This window comes from Natrix helvetica (assembly GCF_964273705.1).
Source record: "Natrix helvetica genome assembly, chromosome: 2".
Classification (NCBI taxonomy): domain Eukaryota; kingdom Metazoa; phylum Chordata; class Lepidosauria; order Squamata; family Natricidae; genus Natrix; species Natrix helvetica.
This window is the reverse complement of record NC_138552.1, coordinates 25,540,377-25,563,786: the sequence shown is the minus strand read 5'-3', so window position 1 is coordinate 25,563,786 and position 23,410 is coordinate 25,540,377. Positions and strand designations below refer to the sequence as shown.

The 23,410-nt window shown below is 40.5% G+C and overlaps 1 protein-coding gene across 3 annotated transcripts in view; it reads right to left on the bottom strand.

The window, feature by feature from the left end:
- ISL1 (ISL LIM homeobox 1) overlaps window positions 1-23,410 on the bottom strand; it is a 103,899-nt gene that overhangs the window by 11,596 nt on the left and 68,893 nt on the right. Inside the window, exon 7 of one of the 3 annotated variants that reach the window (XR_014174634.1) lies at window positions 8,290-8,358. The exons of 1 other annotated variant lie outside the window; for it this stretch is intronic. The gene's annotated coding sequence lies outside the window, so the exon portion shown is untranslated. Of the gene's footprint in view, window positions 1-8,289; window positions 8,359-10,110; window positions 10,652-23,410 lie in introns of those variants that run through there. One more of the 3 variants, XR_014174635.1, reaches the window with a different exon arrangement.

Genomic DNA, 23,410 nt, shown 5'->3' with positions numbered 1-23,410 from the left:
TCTGTGGCCATGTGGTGGCATGACTAAACACCGAAGTTGCACAGAACACTATTGCCTTCCCACCAAAGGTGCTCCCTATTTTTCTAGTTGAATTTTTACATGCTTTCAAACTGCTAGTTTGGCAGAAGCTGGGACAAGTAATGGGAGCTCACTCCATTACGCAGCGCTAGGGATTTAAACTGCCAAACTGCCAAACTTTCTTTGGCACTGACATACTGTGTGTTATTTAATGTCAATATTTTAGCTGTAAATCTAACACTTTAATCAAGATCTCGATGTGGGTTAAATTATATCAAAAATACTTTGACTCAATAGTTATTTCAGAATAATTACCATTACACATAATAAAATGTGATGTGAACCACCAGGAGTCCATTGAAAATATGATATAATATAAATAGGATAATAAGTAAGAAAACAACATAACTCTTTTTAATGAATTTTTATACAAAACCCACACTAGTATGGAAATTCAGGAACAGCAGGAAAAGCTTGAATTTCTCCTTTTGATTTTCAAAATGTTCCAAGTCTGAACACTTTTTTCTGCTTATATGTATTCATTGGAATGCTTCATATCATGTTGACCAAGTCAAATTTAGAACCAACCACACAGCAAAAAATGATTACTAAACACTAAAAATTCCTCCACTATAGGGACCACTTTAGTCTTTCAGACTCTGGGATGAATATACACTATATTGCCAAAAGTATTCGCTCACCTGCCTTTACTCGCATATGAACTTACTGTAAGTGACATCCCATTCCTAATCGATAGAGTTCAATATGACGTCGGTCCACCCTTTGCAGCTATAACAGCTTCAACTATTCTGGAAAGGCTGTCCACAAGGTTCAGGAGTGTATTTTTGGGGATTTTTGACCATTCTTACAGAAGCACATTTGTGAGGTCACACACTGAGTTAACGTAGCCTACCACTTCGTGGCTGAGTTGCTCTTGTTCCCAAACACTTCCACGTTCTTATAATACAGCTGACAGTTGACTGTGGAATATTTAGGAGTGAGGAAATTCCACAACTGGATTTGTTGCACAGATGGCATCCTATCACAGTTCCACGCTGGAATTCACTGAGCTCCTGAGAGCGACCCATTCTTTCACAAATGTTTGTAAAAACAGTCTGCGTGCCTAGGTACTTGATTTTATACACCTGTGCCCATGGAAGTGATTTGAACACCTGATTCAGATTATTTGGATGGGTGAGCGAATACTTTTGGCAATATAGTGTACATAAATGAATCAGCAATCAAAGCTAGTGAGATCTGGAAATCAGTCTTTAGAAGAGTGGCTTAAAAAGTTAGGTGTTAAAGAATCAAAATATAATGGAAGTTGCAGTAGTAGCAAAGACCAGGAATACAGCCAATGGGTGTAATTTTGCCAGAAACCAACTATAGCAGAACATTATAAAAAGTGGCCTGACACTAAAAGTAAACTATAGAACAGATTGTTTTGGAAGATATACAGCCAGAAGCAGGATAAGTATTTATTGTGAATGCTGTCTTTGCATCTGCTGCATTCCAATCTCAACTGGCTTTGGAATAGATTAGTTATTTCAGTACTGGGTCCCAAGGTACAGGGTACCCCAAAGCCACAGGGATTGATGGTGACACCTTTTGCCAATGCAAAGATTTGCATTTTTAGAATGATTCAGGAGGAACAGTTTTAGCACCTCTTTGATGCCACAAGCCAATACATTTTGGCCTTAGCATAAAACCAATTAATCCTAAGGACACGTTTTATTTTTTAGAATATTAAATTGTCCCTGTGGGGTTCTTAGTAGTCTCAAGCTTGATGGTTTTCTTGCAGGTGTTTCATTAAATTTTGCCTTTTTGATGCTGTTGTCCCAAGACATTTTACAGTCTCAAACACGGCCTAATTCTTCAAGAGGAACCTAACAAATTAAACTACCTGTACCATTTAAATACTATTTTTGCCTATGGCTATTACTCTATTGATATGGCTGCATCTTCTCCACTGATCTATTCTATGGAAAGATTAATTTTGCTTGCATGGTTTGTCCAATAAAGAGAATATTTGTAGCTCATGGTTGAAATGTGGGATTTTTGGTGCTCTCTGAGCTTGGGTGTTTTCTTGCACACCTTTCATTACCAAACTAGGTAACATCATCAATGCTAGACCACTAGTACTGAGGATGTTACCTAGCTCAGTGATAAAACATTTGCAAGAAAGCAACCAAGCTCAGAGAATACCAAGGATCCCATAGTTTGTCCACTTCTACCATATATTTTTTAAATGGTATTCTTAAATAAATAGAAAAGGCCTCTAATTTTAAAAAAATATCTTCATCCATAAATCCTATTTATGTCTATCATGCTCGCAAATATATTTAATTATGTCAAACAGAAAACAATGACATCTCTTTATTGATTTTCAATTATTGCCATTGAAGATTAAGATTTCCCAGTTGAAATTAAGATTCATTTGGGGTTAAACGAGATAACCTCGTTTAAAATCAATTGGGGTTCTTTTCCAGATCAATCTACCAGTGCCTGGACTCAGCTGTAGCCTGTATGGATGTCATAAACAAAGGATCAATAGATCCAGAAAGTATTCAAACATCTTGCATTATAGACCACACACACGTGCAACTTCTGCCAAGGATCAGTCCAACTTTGCACAAAGCATGCATGGTTAACATGGGAGAAAATAAAATCCATTTGGGGAAACAGATCAGGGAGTTTGTATGTGTGTTAAGAAATAAAGTGGATTCTTAAGTCTTGTAAGGTATCTATTTTGCTTCTTAACCTCACGTGCTCCAACTCAGAGAATACAAAAAAAAGGAAGAAGCCCATCTACTCTGATGGTTATGGAGATGAAAGAAAGGATATTGGAGAACCATAGGCAGCCATCTAGTCATACTATTTACAGCATTTATTTCAGTGGTGGCTTTCAATTTATTTTACTACTGGTTCATTCATGCACATGCGCACAATCCTGCACTGTGTGATGCTTCTGTGCATGCGCAGAAGCATCCAGGCGGGTGCGCAAAGCCTCTACTGGTTCACCACTACAGGTTCGCCTGATCCAGGGTGGACCATCAGAAACCCACCTCTGATTTATTTGTTTTGTATCAAACAACTTCATACACATGATCCACGCAGATGGAAGAATTGGCTGCTGGAATAATTTTCGAATTTCATGTATATAGTGGATTCTCCTGCTTAGTTTTAAATCATGCATATAGTAGATTCTTTAAAGCCTTTAAAAGCTGTGTCCTAAATTACAGGAAAAAAATACTTTGCAAAACTAAAACACTACAGATTAAAAAAAACACAATGTAGGGATGAGTCACTTCACTCTTTAATTTGTCCTTTGGTGCTCGGTTGTTCCTTCTTTTTCTTTCTTTTTTGAACTTTTTCTTTTGGCAACTTAATGTTCCTTATAAAACATGAATTTCACAAAGAGCATTTGATATGTAAATAAAATTTCCCCTTCATGTGGCTTTCCTTTCTTTTCCTTTGCTTAAGGCACTTGACTTCTGCATTGTCAAGTCACTCATTACAAAGAAAAAAGAGAGAGTTAATTAATTATAGCAACATACCCATGAAATATACTGCTAAGTCAATTAGTTCTCTTTCTGTCCTGAGCATGATAATTATTAGTTCATTTACTGATTGGTATTTTCTCGATGGTTGCTGCAACAATTATGTAGAAATTAATAAGGTAGCATTTAAAAATATAAATCCAGGAGACACAATATCAGCCTCTCTCCCTGGTGTTTAGGCTAATTGCCAAGTTTTCTTCCTCCTGAAAATGCTGGCTTTTGCCCAAAGTGCAGGAAAACATTAGAACGGGGTGTTTTGTTTAGTTTTACTGCACAAAGCTGCTAATTTCCATACTCACTGTAAAATAAGCAAGTTTCTTTAAAAAGCTATTTTAGTTAAGCTATAAGATTTCCCTCCCTCCCTCCTGGAACATTTTCTATATCCTGTGTTTTTGGCTGGCTATTCCTTTTGCCCCTGGCCTAACTCACAGGGTTGTGGTGGTTGTTTTTTTAATCAGTTCAGAACAGAGCTGGAAGGTGTCTGGGAGGTCTTATATTCCAATCTCCTGCTCAAGCAGGGGGGCCCTAAACCTGTGATGGTAAACCTATAGCACATGTACGACAGGTGGTACGTGGAGCCATATTTGGTGGCATGCCATCTGATTTTTCACCCTTCCAGAGGGCCAGGGGAGGCTGTTTTTGCCCTGTCCCTTCAGGAAAGCCTCTGGAGGGCAATAAACGGCTCCAACGCCCCAACCGGAAGTTCAGAAATGATCATTTTCTGGTTTCTGGAGGGCTCCGAGGGGCTGGGGAGGGGTCATGCGTGCATGCAGGAGGGTCACCGTGCATGCGAGGGGAGGGGGTCACGTGCTCATGCGCAGGTGGGTGGGGAGGATTGAGTGGGCGCGCACATGCAATTTTGGCACGCCATGAGAAAAAAGTTTCGGCCTCCCTGCCTTATACCGTTTCAGACAAGTCACTGTCCAGCCTTTCTTAAAAACCTCCAGTGATGAATCATCCAGAATTTCTAAAGGCCAGGCATTCCACTGGTTAATTATTCTCACTGTTGGGAAATTTCTCCTTAATTCCAGGTTGCTTTTCTCCTTGGTTAGTTATTTCAAGGTGTTGACCATCATCTTCAAGGCGCTCCATGGCACAGGACCCAGTTATTTGCGGGATCGTATCCTGCCCCATACATCCCTTCGGCCGATTCACTCACACAGAGAGGGACTCCTCCGGGTGCCATCCACTAGGCTGTGCCAGCGGGCGACGCCTAGGGGAAGGGCCTTCTCTGTGATGGGCCCAACCCTCTGGAATGACCTTCCCCCTGACATTAGGATGACTACGGACCTCCGCTCCTTCCGTCAGAAACTCAAAACCCACCTGTTTCATCTAGCCGGCCTGGCCTAATTCCAGCCTTCCCACCTCAGTTTTGGTTTTAAAATTTTATAGTTTGGTTTTTTGGTCTAAGTTTTTAATTTTTAAAAATTCGTACAGGGGCTAATTAATCTAATTTTAGCTATGTATACTATTGTTTGTATGGTTTTTTAAATTTATACCTGTACACCGCCCCGAGTCCCTTCGGGGAGAGGGGGCGGTCTAGAAATCTAATTAAATAAATAAATAATAATAAATTTCCATCCATTGTTTCTTGTCTTGCCCTCTGTGGAAAAGTATTTGATGCTTTGGAAAGTCGAAATAGAACAACTTGCCACAGTCAACTCACTGGGGTCAACTCACCATGGAACAACTCGCTGCAGGACAATTTAACAATTCCATTTAATTATTTAAAATATTTTTTTTTAAACAAAATATTTTTTTTGCTATTAAAATTTTATTCTGTCCCTCCTTTTTCATCCTTTCTTAAATTATTCTATTCCACCCTTTCTTTGATGCTAGTGTAACTTTTGACCCACAGTGAGTTGTCCTGCAGTAAGTTGGCCATGGCAAATTATCATGGACCCTTGGAAAGTATCTGAGGAAACATGAATGCCTTGCGTGCACTATTATATCATTTGCACATGTCAGGAAACATATTGCCAAAAATAATGTGAGTTGTAGCCACTGGCTGCTGTTTTTTTTCCCCATGATTTTTTAAAATTCTCTTTCATGCTCTTTAGGAGCATGGTTTGCCCAGGGTGTGTTAGGATTGGGTACAAATCGGTGTTGCTAATACATGACATCTGCTGCTGGAATGAAACATCTGCAACAGTGGGGTTGGAAGATCTGTCCACAGGTCTTCAGGTAGGTGAAGGACTCTGCTTTTGGGATCTGTCAGAATCCCCATCCTCCAAAAGGTAGGGCAATAAGGCATGGCAGCAATTAACCTTTATGGTACATACAAACTCATTTGGATTAACAACTCATGATTTCCTAATTCTCCTTCCTTCCTTCCCTCCCTCTCCTTACTTTTGAGCCTTGCTTCTGCTGAAATTAAGAACTGGTATGGTGTAATGATTTAAGATAACAGGCTAGAAACCAGGACTTCTAGTCCTGGTTTATATATAAAGTCAGCTGAGTGACCTTGGCCCAGTCACTTTCTCTCAGCCCTAAGACGCAGTCAATGGGCAAATCACTTCTGAAATCTTGCCAAGAAAACTGCAGAAACTTGCAGGTAGAAAACTGCAGGAAGTCTCCAGAAGTCAACACTGATTCAAAAGCATATGGGAAAATTTCAATTAGATTAAAGTTTGCTCAGCTCGTGTCCTAATATTTGGGCCATTAGTGTCCAGCTTGGCATCTTAATGGGACACATTAAATAATTTTGTTATTAATATTTGTTATTTTTTTCTTTCTGTGCATCTATTTGATGTGTTTCTGCCACTGCCAGTAGCCACTATTTTTTTTAATCAATGGCTACTACTAAATTAGTTAGCACCATGAAAGATTATGTTATTCTAGAAATTGTGCAAGTGAAACCATAATCACTATAAAGGGAAACCAGAGAAGGAAAAACAGAAGAGATTGATATTTTTTTCACCTTCTTCCTCAATACCACTGACCAAAAAGCAACTCATGATAGACACAATGGACAGGCAAGTAGGTCTTAGCATGAGCAGGAATGTGAGATATATACCGTATTTTTTGGAGTATAAGATGCACTGGAGTATAAGACGCACCCAGATTTTCACCCTCTATTTTGAGGGGAAAAGGTGCATCTTATACTCTGAAAAATATGGTGTGCTTGTTGGTCTCAATTCACTCTACAGGACATGAATCTAGAGACAAACAGAAACTGAAGGAATGGCCCCATCAGGTTCAATTTTTCATGTTCATATGTAGGTTTTTAGAACTTTTTTAATTTTATAAGGAAAACCAGGGTGCGTGCATATCAAAAATTATGATCAGCTGGAATTAGGTAACCAGGAAACAAAGCAAGGGTTTAGACATGAAGGAATGGCTCAGTAAAAAAATAACAAGTTGGAAGGCCATATTCACAGGTGATAGTCCAGCTTCATTTGAACGTTTCTAGCAATCAAAAACCCAAAACCTCCCAAGACTCCTGAGTACTATCAAACTGTTCTTACTCTTAGGATGCATTTCTAAACATTCAACCAGATTTCAAGCACATTAACCAATTTCGTTGTATTTAAGTACAAGGACAATAAAGATTATACTTAAAATCTGTTTTACTATAATTTTAGGTTATTATTCCATGTCTTGCAGTCTGCGGTACTAAAGATCAGCTCTTGGCATCTTTTTCTATGATATCTGTTAAGCAACTTGAAAAATACAGTTGTGCCCTCCCATCATTCACCATGTTTCAGGGCTAGATATACCTAGTTCCTTCTCTCCTTGTAGGTCTTAGTTTTCAGTGCCTTTATAATAATTCGTAGTGCTCTTGTTTGTAACAATTCTTATTCTGAGTTCTCTTAATATGGCCAAGAACATACTGCTTAGCATTATCAGCACAGAGTAGAACTGTTGTTTTCCATTCTTAAAAAAAAACTATAATTTTACCAATGTGGTCTCTCATTAAGCTTTTGACTTTTCCATTTCTCTCTGTCTCTCTCTCTGTCTCTCTCTCTCTGTCTCTCTCTCTCTCTCTTCTCTGTCTCTCTGTCTTTCTTTCTCTTGATCCGGAGCTCTGTTATCAGCTGCAGAGATCTTCAGGAAAGTCTTGCCAGCCTTGCTGGCCACAGAAGAAGTTCCTAAAGGCCTCTGACAGGAAAAGGAAGCCGGGGGTGATGTGTGCAAGTGAGATGAGTCAATGGACAACATCCACCAAAAATAAGACCTGGTTCCTTTTTCAGTAGCAAAAAATAATAATAAGACAGAGTCTTATTTTCAGGGAAACATGGTAATTTCTAAAACAACTCCATCTAATCCTATCCTACACAAAACATTTTTTTTTCTTTTCTTCAATGAAGAAATCCGCATTTTTCCCTTTTCATTTTGGATTTTGTTTCTTTCTGCTGCTATCAGCAGTGCCTCCCAAGGCTGTATATCTGATTTTTTTTTAACAGGCCAAACAAAAATTACAAATTCCAACAAGCAAAAAAAAAAAAATTAAAATGTAATAGGGACAATAAGCACATTAGAACAGTTATGCATGCCCCCTTAGGGACCTCTTAAATATGGAGTGAGGTCCACAGAAGTTAAGTTACAATTAAAATGGTGAGATTTAATGGCTGATACAACTGAATCGGGTAACATATTCCAGTCTTTGACAATTTTGTTACAAAAATTGATATATTTTTTTACAATCGAGGTAAGAGTGGTTTACATTTGATAACCATTCCCTCCATCTCATTGGCCAAGTGATCAATATAAAACATTGAAGAGTCCTGAAGCCAAGATCATTTTTCCAATTTCTTAATGCTTTCTGCCCCTGTGTTTCCTGCAAATGGAAAATGAGAATATCAGGAAACAAGTTGAACAAGTTGAAATGAAGGCAAAATTGTGACTTTGTTTATGTCATTGTTTTTTTATTGAATTAGCTCTGAGAAAAATTTAGATGATAATATATTCCATAGTTTTCTCTTCTCTTTCAGGGGCAGTGATTTCAATATTTGAAATCATAGCATGGCTGACACTAATAAATCCAAAATGAAGGGCGCTGCCTACTTCCAGTTTCTTTGACATTTAGATGCTCATTCATTGTTCCAGAAATAAAATATCATCCATGTCTGTAGAAAGTGAATAAAAGTCATGGCTTTGTTGAATCCTGGTTTGGAGCAGGAGAAGTTGGAACCAGGACCATCCAATGGGGAGGACATGGTCATTTCCAAATGAGGGGAGAGTCCAGGGTCTGAGGACAAGGCAGTCCCAGAGCTGTCTGGCAGCGGAGTGGGGTTGACCAGATGGAGAGTGGCCTGCAGGAATGGAGCAGCTGCAGAGAACCAGCAGAGATGATAGGCACCACACCACTTTGATGAGGATCATCTCCCTCCCCCCCCCCGATCCGCAAGCAAGGAGAGCAGAGCAAAGAGAGGCACAGAGGAGTTCTGTGAGAATGCTCGCGAGAAAGCAGCCCAGCCCTCATCCCAAGGAGCAGCTGGGGAAGGCAGATTTAACTAGATGCTGGGGAAAGAAGTTTGTTGGGAACACCTGCTTGTTTTGATATGCATCTTCCTGGCTTTCCTGGATCCTCTGTCTTGAACTTTGGATGGTGTTTTTGGACTCTGAACCAAAGACTCTTATGGAGTTTAGACTTGGCTCTCCAAGTTCATACTCTTGGACTGTACTTTCGTTGTTGGAACTCTGGATTTGTGGCAGTGGTGAAATTCATTTTTTTTACTACCGGTTCTGTGGGCATGGCTTGGTGGGTGTAGCAGGGGAAGGATACTGCAAAATTTCCATTCGCACCCCACTCTGAGGCCAGCCAGAGATGGAATTTTCCGGTTGTCCAAACTACTCAAAATTTCTGCTACTGGTTCTCCAAAGTACTCAAAATTTCTGCTACCAGTTCTCCAGAACCTATCAGAACCTGCGGGATTTCACCCCTTATTTGTGGGTATTGTTACTTCCCTCTTGCCTCATGGGTCGGGTAGGATTTAGTTTGTGAATCCTGACCGAGGGAAAACTGAGGGCTGGGGCAGAGCTTCACCGGTACTATTGATGGGTCATTTGTTACTGTGATAAGTGAGCAACAAACATACCCTCATTGACCTCTGCCTTGCCAGCATGACTTGGGTCAGAACAATGGTATTGAAGAAAAAGGCTCTGTCTTTTTGGGTCACAAAGCAAAAAAGTGAGGGCAAGATATGGATAGTCATATTGACATGGCTCAGCTCTATTGCAGATCTTCTGTAAACTCTAGGAAGCACATAAAAAGGAAGGAACTTTGACTGAACCATCATATAGACTTTATGACCATATATTGCAGATCCCACTTCAGACTAAGAAAAGATGAAGAGGAATTGCTATGGGGGCTCATTTCCAGGCCTCCCTAGAATCGGAAATCTTGACTGTGCAGGAACTTTGCTTGTTTAGGATTTCTGTTCCAAGAATAACTGTAATTGCAAAACAAAAAACAAAAACCCTGTGACTTGCCAAAAGAAAAAAAAAACCATAACAGTCCTAGGCTGCATTAATAGAGGGATAGAATCAAGATCACATGAAGGATTAGTACCACTTTTTAATGCTTTGGTTAAGACCACATTTGGAACATTGCATACAGTTTTGGAAGCCACGATATAAAAAAGACGTTAAGAAAGAGTCCAGAGAAGAGCAACAAAGATGATTTAGGGGGCTGGAGGAAGGATAAAACATATGAAGAATGGAAGTACAGTTGCATTCCAACTCTGTTATTCTCTTATTCTGCATTTGATTTCATACAGCTCTCATTAAGAACGTCCCTTGTAACACCACAGATAGGGCAGAACACACAAATGTTGATGTTGAAGCAGGGTTAAACAACTCATATTATCATGTCCTCCAATTGTTGCTGCTGTTCCTTTAATTTTTATTTGATTACATGATTGTGATCAGTTTTTATTCTTCAAGGAGTAATACAGGGCAAGAAGAAACCAAATGAATCATATCTCTGACTGGCTTCTTTGGAAATTCGAGTCCCAGCCAGGAATCCAGGAATTATCCAAGTAATGTTGTGAAATGCTGATAATCATGATGGTAATGTGGATGATTTTGCAGCTATCAGTTTCCTTTCAAATCGTAGCATAGAATTTTGCCTGCAGATAATTGAAAATTGATGGAAAGCAAAAGAGTTAAAATATCCCAAACTTTCATGTATTGAAATTCCCCTCCAACTCAAACGAGACCCATATGCCCCCCCTTTTTTTTAGAAAAAGTGACCACAGCTTATAAAGTTTGTTCCTATGTGGTTTAACCCTCTATAAGCATTCAACATAGGCTGGGGTGTAAGTTAGTGTACTGCCAGTGCTTCTGAGCTGTTGAGTTGTAGGCAACATATGTTGATTTAGAAGGCAGCCTCCAGACTAAAAATCCTAACTTGGATAGGAGACTGTAAGGAAGGTGGGAAAATCTGGGCTTTGGAGGACTGAATCGTGGAATGCTGCATCTGGCTTAGGTGCAGTGAGAGCTCTATGCCTTCCCTATCTAACTAAAAGATGAAAACCTTAATTGATCATAGCCACATCTGGAAGCAAATGTCAATGTTTCCATCTCCTTAAATCCATTGGAATATTGAAGATGGTGATTTCGAAACAGTAGGAATTAGCAAAGTAAATGAAAAAGAAGCATTCATGAAAATGTGCACGCTTCAGAGAAAAAGGCAGACAGAGACAGAGAGAGAGAGAGATGGAGAGAGAGAGAAATGAAAAAGTCAAAAGCCAAATGAAATGAAGATTACAACATGCACCTTTGCTCTATGGCCATGGTTACCAGTGTGAATCTTCACGTACAACATCAAATCTGCAGATTCAGTCTAAAAATGTTCCCTCAAACATGCTGTTAAGTTTCCCAGTGATTAGAATCTCTGTGGTAAACTGATGGGGAAGGTGTAAATATGATCAAGTAGGTATTGTTACAAACTCTACAGATGTAGCAAAGTCACTGTGATTGGATCTGCATCAAACTGTTTTTAACAAGAGGCCTGTTCATCCCCTACCCCAATTTAACAAGGGGTTCCTGTGAGTACTTCCAACCTACCTATTTGGCCAGTGCAGGTAGTTCTTAACTTACAATACTTCATTTAGTGGTCATTCAAAGTTATAATAGCACTGAAAAAAAAGTGAGTTGTGACTATTTTTCACACTTACAACCATTGAGGCACCCCCCACAGTCGCATGATCAACTGTATTTTTTTTCATATATTGAGTTATTATAACTATTTTTTTTAAAAAAAATGGTTTTATCTCTTTTTAGGAGGTGTGGTGGCCCAGTGATTAAAGACGCTGAGCTTGTCAGCTGGAAAGCTGACAGCCTGGGTTCAGGACCCGAGTGCTGCATGACTGGGTGAGGTCTCATTACTTGCTCCATCTCCTGTCACCTAGCAGTTTAAAAGAATGCAAATGTGAACAGATCAATAGGTACCACTTCGGTTGGAAAGTAAACAGCATTGCATATGCCTCGATGTGTAATCATGCTGGCCAGAGGACCACAGGAATACAGTTTAGGAGTAACAAAAATAAGGTCCTGCACTTAAGACAGGAAAAACCAAATGCACAGTGCAGAATTATTTATTATTTATTTATTTATTGAATTTATAGACCGCCCCCTCTCCCCGAAGGGACTCGGGGCGGTGTACAGACAGAGCTAAAAAACCATCTACACAATAAAAATATATTAGATACCCCTTAAAACGAATTAAATATAGAGTCTGTACAATAATAGTAAAAGTTAAAAACAGCTTAAAAGTCTACCCCTAAAAATTTAAAATACCGGCCAGGAGGACTGAAGATTGAAACTACGATTGGGCCAGGCCAGCTAAATGGAACAGGTGGGTCTTGAGTTTCTTGCGGAAGGAGCGGAGATCGGTGGTAGTTCTGATGCCGGGGGGGAGGTCATTCCATCGGGGGAGGTCGGGCCCATCACAGAGAAGGCCCTACGAAGCAGAATCTGCTTTACCGCCCCGAGTCCCTTTTTGGGAGAGGGGGCGGTCTAGAAATCCAAGAAATAAATAAATTTAGGCCCTGCTAAGCAGAATCTGGCTCAGCAGTAGTGCCAGTGAGAAGGAACCAGGGGTCTAGTGGATCATTATTTAAGTATGAGTCAGCACTATGCTGCAGCTGCCAAAAAAGGTTGCATCAACAAAGAGATGATGTCAAGATCAAGGGAAATGGTAGTACCACTTTATACTGCACTCGTGAGATCACACTTGGAACACTGCATCGGATTCGAGTCTCCATAATGGAAATTTTTACAAAAAGGCTTGAGGTCCTGGAAAGAGTGCAGAGAAGAGCAAGAAAGATGACAGGGGTCAAGAGCCATGATGGCGAACCTATGGCCCTCTCTGTGGGCATGTGTGATGTCCACCAGCTACTCTCCTGGTTTCCAGGGCACACGTGTGCGCTGGCCAGCTGGTCTTCAGGTTTCTGGTTCTCCGGTATGCACAAAGACCAGCTGGCCAGCATGCAGGCACACGCCAGAAACCCAAAGACCAGATGGCCTGCACGTTCCAGTTTGGCCACTCGATGCTGAAAAGGTTCACCATCACTGTTCTAGAAGTTAAATGATGAATGGCTAACAAACACAAAGCTTATGGGTGACAATATAGCTGTCTTCCAATACTTTAAGGACTGTCACAAGAAAGACGGCACTTAATTTATTCTCCCCTGCAACTGAGGCCAGGACAAGAAGCAATGAGTGAAAGCTCAACAAAAGGAGAGCCAACCTGGAACTAAGGAGGAATTTCTTGATAGTGAGAACAATTACTGAATGGAACAGCTTGCCTCCTAGAATTGTAGGTGCTCCATCACTGGAAATTTTTTTGTAGAAAAAGATCAGATAGCCATTTTTCCATGATGGCGAGGATAAGGTCTCCAACCTTGGACAGGGCTTTGACTAGAAGACCTCCAAGGTCCATTCCAGCCCTATGAGTCTACCTTGGTTTTAAATTAAAATTCTACCCTTGAGCTCCATCAACTAGATCTAAGTGCCAACAGTCTAATCACAGTTTTAACAATGGAGTATTTTTTTCATCAGAAAATATGTATGAATGTTCTCTTTATCTGGCATCTAAGATTAAGAGTTCCACTCTGTTAAGTTGATTATAATACCGTCATTCCGATTTATATAACACATGCTGTTATATGCTGAAGAGGTTTTATTCTCCCCAGGATTTAAAGAGACCATTCGAAGGTCATCTCAATTTCATAACTCATAATAGGAGGAAATATTGAAAAGTATAACTTACTGCTTCAATCATTTCTAGTGCTAATGTTAGAAACAAAATTATCGCTTGCCTAATCTTTGCTGGCCATTTCTGAAACGATAAGAAAATAAATTTGGAGACTAAGAATATCTAAATGGATGATTTTTTTAAAGCACAAGTGTGCAATTGAAGTGAGCAGATTTCCTATTTTTTGTAACACACACGGACAGGCATCAAACTAAGGACAAAGAACTGATGACTTTCCTATGCAGCAAAGACATCAAAAGTTTGTGAGTTATTTTCTGTGCTTGTTTATTTTAAAAGGAAACTTTTTAAAAATTATTATTACTGGAAAATTAGATTGGCTCTACAAAAGAAATACGTGCTAGCTCTTTGGTATTCTTTAATATTACATTTTATAGGACCTTCTAAATTTATAATTTAAACCCCATGGGTACTACTACACACTCCTCACAAATGTGGGATGCAAATTGATAGCTGCGGTTCCAGTAAATGTAAGTTCTATTATATAATTTCTGGCAGTCTTTTTCACATCTCATATTTCAATGAATATGTTGCCTGTTCATCTTGGATTAAAGTGTATTCATAGACACTATTCTGCAATCAGTGGAAATTATAGGGAGCCCTGAACGTTTGATTACAACTGGAACCAGAATTTTCATTATATGCAAGTCACACCCACTTTTTGTTGCTTTTTGCCATGGTTATTAAGCGAATCACTGCAGTTGTTAAGTGAATTATTCAGGCATTAAGCAACATGGCTTCCCCCATTGACTTTGCTTGTCAAAATCCAGCTGAGAAGGGGTGAAATGGTGGAGCTCATGATCCCTGGGATGCGGCAGCCTTAAAAAAGTGTTTGCTAGTTGCAATTGCTTGAATTTTGATCATGTGACTGTGGAAACGCAGTGCTATTCCTAGGTGCATTGACCGGTTGTAAGTCATTTTTCTCAGTGCCATTGCAATTTTTAAGAGCCACTAACTGAATGGGTTGTAAGTTGACAACTATATGCATTCATTCAACATGGCTTAATTCATTTCAATTTAGGTCCAGACATTTCCTATGATATTACCAAATATACGTATTACCAAACTTTCACCTAAAAGACAAATATTCATGGCAAAAAGAATGAAATAATCATTGCACAATTTACATCCCATGATACATTGTGACAAAAAACATACAAATGTCCCTAGATCAGGGGTTTAAAAATGGATTTCTTCGAGAACTTTGTACTTCTCCTCTGCAGGCCATCAGGAGGGGGTGAGATGTGATGGACACCTCCTGCAGCACCCTGCTGGCCAAAATGGCGTGGTGGGAGGAGTGCATGCAGCAACCCTTGCCCTGTTTTGGCCAGCAAAGTGCTGCAGGAGGCCGTCCAGGCCAAAAGTGGGCCTTGGGGGAGCACACGTGGCCTGCCGTGGCCTGCTTTGGCTGTCAGGCTGCTGTAGGAGGCTGTCCCTGTGGGCTAGATTTAAGCACCGTGCAGGCCACATCCAGCCCACAGGCCTTGAGTTTGACACCCATGCTCTACATTATATGGGTTTTAAACGATACAAGGATCACAGAACAGTGACATTTCAGTGCCATCATTTGATTTCTTTGAAAAAAATTAACATCTCAAGAATCAGTTCTGCCACTGACATTTCCAAACAAATGTCGCTTAAAGACAAAATATACAGATAGTCCTTGACTTATAATCATTCATTTAGTAACTGTTCAAAGTTAGAACAGCACTGAAAAAGTGGCTTATGACCATTTTTCATACTTATGACCGTTGCAGTATCCCCATGATCATCTGATCAAAATTCAGACACTTGGAAACAGAATCGTCAGATTCAAGGCCCTCTGAGTTTGTTCATTAGGTCTGTAGTCACATCCAAGTCCACTGGATCTTGGCTCCTAGTAACCATTGGGGCAGCTAGATTTTTAGCTGGGATGACTGGATGAACTACGCTCAACCTGGAGCTGTTGTACTGGGGAAGCTTGGACAAGGCATCAGCCATAAAGTTCTTCCCCCCGGGAATGTACTTGAGGGTAAAATTGAAACAGTTGAAGTGCTGTGCCCAATGCACTTGTTCAGGTGACAGCTTATGCGGGGTCTTCAACGCTTTTAAATTCTTATAATATTTATAATAATAATAAACTTTAATTTATAGACCGCGCCCTTTCCTAAGCAGGACTTGGGGCAGTGTACAGTCATATTAAAACAATGTAGATACAAAAATATAGATATACATGGATAGATATACATAGATGGACGGAGGAGGTAAGATATGCACTGTACAATAATAAATTAACATTCAAATAACAGTTAAAAATCACCCTTAAAAAACTACCCCAAAGTAAGGTGTTTGCCAGGAGGTTGAAAGTGGGACTATGAATCAACTAGGCCAGCTAGTTGGAACAGGTGGGTCTTAAGTTTCTGTCGGAAGGAGCGGAGGTCGGTAGTAGTTCTGATATCGGGTTATGATCAGTCCATACTTCAAAAGGGTGTTTCGCTCCCTCTAGGAAGTGTCGCCAAGTCATCAAAGCCCATCTGACAGCAAAAGCTTCCTTTTCCCATATGGCCCATCTCCTTTCTGTCTCTGTAAGCTTACGTAAGGTGTAAGTGCACAGTTGCAATTTACCCTCGGCGTTGTTGTTTTTTTAAAGTAATACTGTCCCCACTGCCACGTCACTGACATCAGCTTGTACCATGAATGACACATCCATATCACGGTGTTTCAAAACCGGTTCTGCTGCAAAGAGTTGCTTTAATTTCTCAAAAGCAGCTTGACATTCCATAGTCCAGTTCAAAGGCTTGCCCAGCCTAGGTTTGGTTTCTCCCTTTAATTTTAGGAGAATTGTAATGGGCAGTGCAATGCTAGTGAACGAGGGAATGAATTGACAATAAAAATTTGCAAATCCCAAAAAACTTTGCAATTGCTTGCGGGTGCAAGGAGGTGCCAATCAGTGACAGCCTGGACTTTTGCTGGGTCCATCTTGATGCCCTTGTGGGAGATGCGGTATCCTAGGTAATCGATCTTCTCCTGATGAAATTCACATTTAGATAATTTGGCATAAAGTTCAGTGGTCCAGCGTTTTTTGAGGACTGAGTGCACCAAAGTCACAATTTCATCGTGTGCCTCCATGTAGATAAGGATGTCATCAAGGTAGACTAACACACCCTTGTACAGGTGCTTATGCAAAACTTCATTTATTAATTGCATGAAAACTGCTGGCGCCCCCTGCAGTCCAAATGGGAGTACTCTGAACTGGAAGCATCCCAAAGGGCAATTGAAAGCAGTTTTCCACTCATCCCCCTCTTTGATTATGACTCTGTAGTAGGCCTTCCTTAGGTCCAACTTCGTGAAAACTTTCCCCTTCCCCAACTGGGCTAACATATCCTTCATGAGTGGCAGGGGGTATACATTTTCCACGCAAATCCCATTAAGATTTTTGTAATTAACACATAAATGAAAGGAGCCATGTTTCTTTTCTCTGAAGATTACAGGTGCGGCCACCCATGGCCTAGCCAGTTGTATGAAACCCCTTTTTAAGTTTTTGTCAATAAACTTCTGTAATTCCTCCATTTCACGTGGGGTCATTGAGTAAATTCTGGGGCTTAGGGAGTTTCTCCCCTGGGATGATCTCGATGCTGCAATCATTAGGGTGGTGATGGGGTAATGTGTCAGAAGCCTTTTCACTGAAAACTTCCTTGAGGTCCCAATATTCTTTGGGGATTTTCTCTTCCCCTTCAATTTTTTCCTGCGCTGCCGCCACTAGGTTTGGTTCAGCCTTGGCTATGTGGGAGACCCTCCCCTTCCCCTCTGGGGGTTTAGCAGAAAGGATGGGCAATCACCCTTTTCTCCACTTCACATATGGGTTCCATTTACGTAGCCAGGGTAATCCTAGCATGAGGGGACGATCCATCCCTGGTGCAATGATGAAACTCAAAGTTTCTTGGTGATCCCCCATCCACATTTCTACTGGTTCAGTTACAAAATGGGCAGCCCCCCCCCCAGTCACAGACCCATCCAACTGGCAAAGAGCAATGGGCACTTTCAAAGTTCTCAGTCTCAATCCCATTTTCTCCACCACTTCCGGGCTAATTACGCAACGTGTGCATCCAGAGTCCAAGAGGGCTAGCATTTTCCCTTGGGCACCAGTGGAGGGTACATTAAGTTCTACTGGAATGGTCATGGGTCCTGATCAGGGACTTACCAAATGGTCGTCATCTGAGTCAGTTTCACTTTCCCCAGAAAGAAAGGAGGGTTCTTCTTCCCCTTGGTTGGGAGGGAAAATCTTCAACAGGTTCCACCCCTTTCATGGCAGTGTCCTTTTGTTTCCTGGTTGTTTGTCTGGCTTTCTTTCTCCAGCAGCATTGGGTTTTAGGCCAATTTTTGAGTGACAGCTCGCTGCTTGTTGCCCTTCCTTCCCACAGCGGAAACAAGCAGTCGACCAGGGCTTGCTTGCAGACCAACCCTTCCCTCCTTTCGGAGATCCTCGGGGGGGGGGTTACCTTTCTCACTGTCTCCCCAGTATTTATTCCTGGCTAGGTCAATCTCCACATCTGCTGCCAACTCATACCAGTGTTGCAGGTTGGAGGGGCTCATGTGGCTGCTGCTGCTACTGCTGCTGGGGCTCTCCCATCCTGATCAGCTCCACTGTCTGCCCCCAGGGCTCCCCCAGGGTGAGACAGGTCCTCTGCATGTCTCTCTTCTTGATCAGGAAAATCAGTTTCCCTTTCAGCCCAGCTCTCACGGAAACAATGTTTCTCCCGGGCCTCTTGGAAGAGTTTCATCATGAGATCCTCTTCTTCGGTTTCCTGCCAGGCAGATGCAGGTTGCCGATGTCGGCTGGTGGTAACTCCGGCAGGAATTTCCTCATATCTCTGCCCCACTCCCAACGACCACCTAGGGCAAATGGATCTTTCCTCCAAATCCAGTTCCACAATGCCCTCCGTCTCCAAGGGACATGAGGATCCGGCAGGCCCCATGTTGTTCTCCTGGTCACTGCCTGGGTTGGACATTTCTTTGGAGGTTTTGTTTTTATCGCACTCCTCTCAGCTCCAGGATGAGCACGAAGAGAGACCTTGCTTAATGTCAAACATGCCTCCCTCAGTAACTTTAACTTTTACTTTAATTGGATTTGTTAACCGCTCCCTCTCCCCTAGGGGACTCGGGACGGTGTACAGACAGAATAAAAACATAATAAAAAACTTTATATACAGCAAAATACAAAACCCCATAAAAACAAATTAAACATAAGTCTGTACAATAATGCCTAGATTAATTAATGATTAAAACCAAATTAAAGAAAGAAACCTCTCAACTCCATTGTTTGTGGAATTAAAAGTACTTTTACTAGTTATGACTAAATAGCAGTGAAGTAAAGCAAGGTCTGAGTCAGAAAAGCGCAAAATCATACATATCAAACATTTGCCCAGCCCCCTCTCTCCAACAACCCCCACCCCATTGCCCAATCTGCAACTCCCTTAGGTGTCATGTGGGCTGCGCCTCCAAAAAGCATCATCAGGTTGGTATGTAGGACGGTTAGCCTTGACCAGGTCCAAACATTGGCCATCAGCATGCGCAGAAGATGGTGAGAACAAAACTCCCTTTTTGACTATCACACCTGTACCATTTTTTCCCATCCCAAATACCATGCCCCCCCCGTTGCCATGGCAGCCGAAAGCAAGTAAGCAAAGCAGAGGCTGACACTAATATTTATGACAGTTGCAGTGTCTCGGGGTCACGTGATCACCTTTTGTGATCTTCTGTAAGCAAAGTCAATGAGGAACTTAACAACTGTGGTGATTCACTTAACTATTGTGGCAAGGAAGGTCTTAAATGGGGCAAAACTCCCTTAAGAAATAACAAACTTAGCAACAGAAATGTTGGGTTTAAAAGTGGCCATAAATTGAGGACTACCTGAATATACCTATATTATTTTACTTATTAATTAGCAGTTAGTTCGTAGGACAAGAAGTTATAAGACTATTTGCTGCCTTTTGGGCTAATCAAACAAATGAAGGGATGAGTCAAATATTATGTACATTGATGATTAGAATGCATATTATACTCGTCAGTATATCCAAATTCCTTCTTGCTTGAATTAACAAAACAAGAATTGTATAAAATAGTTGACATCTCCTAAGTGAAACCCACAATTAATTTTGACATAAATGCACCAAGATTAGGTTGCTTGTCACAAATAACAGGGATTTGTTTTTCAGTTGTAATTTGTTAGAATTCAAAAAGCAGGGAAGTTTTGCAAAGCAAAGGCTGAGGTACTTTGGTTCTCTATCTGGAAAGCAATTATAGAATGTCAGTTTTCCAAAAGAATCAGTTTTCCAAAAGAGTTTGGCAGGCTACAGCAGAAAGCAGGAAGCTTGGTCTACCCAAACTAGTTTCTGAAAATTAACTTGTCAGAAAAATACTTGATTGTGTGAAAAGTACATTGAAAACTGATAGGAAGACGATCTGTTTGTCTGTGTGTGTGTGCGCGCACGTGCACATACATTTGTGTGTGGTGAAAATACTACAAAATCAGTCCACTGCAATGTAACATCCTTTCCTCAACTTGAACTCCATCCAGGTGTACAAAATTCAGCTGCAACCAACATGTTCATTGTTGAAAATGCTGCTGGGAGGTGAAGTCAACACATTCTGAAGACGCCCAGGTTGGAAAGATTTTCAACAGCATGATCAGATGAAAAGTATGACGTTGCTGCACGTGTGGATAAGAATAGGTGAGATTCTTGGGCTGTTGCTTCCTGCTAAATTCAGCAAATGAAAGACAAAACAACAGAAAGAACTGTCTTTGTATTCTAGCATCATCTCATTATTTGGATTTAATTGTTAATAAGCAAGAATGGTTGCTATGTTAAGTTTCTGGTTGCTATTATTCCTTCACTCCACTGAAAGATTACAGTTGCTTCATTCCTTGTCTACAAAATGTGGGACATCAAGGCAGGTCAGATTTCACTGAAGAAATTTGACACTTTCATTCTCAACGGGATATTATTTTCCATTGTCTCTGTCAGTAGACTCTGTTTACAGTCAGGGTGGGGTGGGGGGTGGAGTGTTTGTAATTTTAAAGGAGTGCCAGAGATTTGCAAAATGGTTGCGATGGTGGGCCATCAAAAGCAACCATTAGAGCAAAGGCAAGAAAGTGAGAATTCTATTTGCTACCACTTCTTTAGGTTCTTTCCAAGCACTCTTAGGAAAAACAGATTGAGTTATAACAATCCACTTGTGGTTTTTTTTAGAAAAAAAAAACCTTAATCAAAGAATAACCTATATGTAAATTAATATAATGTTAGGCTTCTGTTTTGGTTTGTGGTATGCTTCGTTTGTTTGTTTACTTGTTTGTTTATAAATCAAATTGTTAAAACAGAATTGAGTCAAATCAAGAAACCTGATGCCACCATTGGAGCATCTATTACAACTCACCATGGCCAACTTGCCATAGGACAAAATGCTACAATCAGCTCACCGTGAGAAACTTGCTGTAGGAAACAGTTATGCTAATATCAAAGAAAAGGTGGAATAAATCATTAAAGAAAGGATGCAAAAGGAGGGACAAAGTAAAATGTAAATGTCCCAAAGGTGATTTTTCAAGAGGCAACTGGACTTTCTTGTTTTTTCTTTGAAGACATTTCTCTTCTCATCCAAGAAGCTTCTTCAGCTCTGACTGGATGGAGGGGAATGGAAGGATTTACGTATATTCCTTGCAGACAGTTGGCAATCTGCATCCTTTTAGAGGGTCATTGAAGCACTTCAAAAAGGATACAAATGACTAGCTGTCTGCAAGGAATATAAATCCTTCCATTCCCCTCCATCCACTCAGAGCTGAAGAAGTTTCTTCGATGAGAAGCAAAATGTCTTCAAAGTAAAAACAAGAAAGTTTCAGCTGCTTCCTGACAAAACACCTTTGGGACAACCATGACCTGGGTGACTGAGAATCTCTACAAACTTTTAAAATGTGAATGACAAAAATTAAAATATTTTTTAGATTATTGTAAATAATTAAATTCAATTGTTGAATTGTCCCACAGCAAGTTGGCCATGGTGAGTTGGCTGTGGTAAATTGTCCCATTCCACCATAGCAGGCATGTTTGGGTAGACTCATTTCCAGACTTCAGGTTGCTTAAGTCTAACTTTGGGCTTTGCTGTTAAAATGATACAGAAATGGAAAGAGGACAGAGGGATTTTGTGATGCCTTATAGCATGCCTGTGCCAAGATTCAATTTCAAGTGACTATTTGAAAGTAATTTCACAAATCATTCCTTTATGTCAAATCTCCTACCGTAATTCTAATCAAAAGGGTGCATCAATTTGAAATGTTAAATTAGACAGCCTAGGTCTAATTCAATGTTCATTTGACAATGTACAAACAGCACCTTTTTCCAAATCGATAATTTCAATCTGATTGATTTCATTTCATGTTTTCAAATCATTCAGTTTGAATCGATTCAGTAATCTGAATCAAATTAATAGTATAAATAGCATTTGGGGTGATTTGTATATATTTATTATATCTGCAGGTAGACCAGTTACACAGGTTTTGACTGCAACATCTGCAAGGATATCAAAGTCAACCAGCCAGATGCAACTATTTGATGGACCTTTGTTTTCCCTACATACCTCAACATCCCACTCATGCTGAAAACTGTGGAATTTGGATTTCATGGCACTGATTGCCTTCTTGACTTTTCCCAGAATTTCTGTAGGCACCCCTGGCTTCAGATCCTTAATTTATGAACTGCTCGGTTTTGAATGTGTGGTAAGCAAAATTCTGCACTGGAGAAACCCTTTTGTATGTTTTCACTCTTTGTGTCTCAAAATGTCTATTGTAGAAATTACCTGCTCATTGGCAGAGATAGAGGGGGGGAATCTGCTATTTTACATAAGCATTTATTTTGGATTCAAGTATAATAAATTCATTATGCAGGTCAGCATCATCCTAGTTTCTTCTTTATTCTTCTCTTGAACAACCAGATTAGGGCTGCAAGCCCGTATTTGGAGCCCTAAGTATTATGCTGTATAGGTAAAGGTAAAAGTTCCCCTTGTGCATATGTACTAGTCATTCCCGACTCTAGGGTGCTCATCTCCATTTCAAAGCCAAAGAGCCAGCGCTGTCCAAAGACATCTCTGTGGTCATGTGACTGGCAGGACTAAACGTCGAAGGTACACAGAACGCTGTTACCTTCCCACCAAAGGTGATTCCTATTTTTCTACTTGCATTTTTATGTGCTTTCGAACTGCTAGGTTGGCAGAAGCTGGGACAAGTAACGGAAGCTCACTCCATTACATGGTGCTAGGGATTCAAACCACCGAACTGCCAACCTTCCTGATGGACAAGCTCAGCGTCTTAGCCACTGAGCCACTACATCCCTATTATACTGTATAAAATCCTTTAAAAGAAATAAATCTGTTTGATAAGACTCATCCCCATGCATTGGAAAATTATGCAAGAGGGCCATGCAGCCTCACTTTGTCCCTCCTGCCTCCTTTTTTCTGAATGTGTAGTGACCTGTCCAATCACCTCTGGAAATTCAGAGTGTGTTTCCAAGGTAATCCCTCTATGGATTATGCTTCTAAAACCCTACTTCAAACAAGAGCGATGTGACATGCTTCATATTAACAG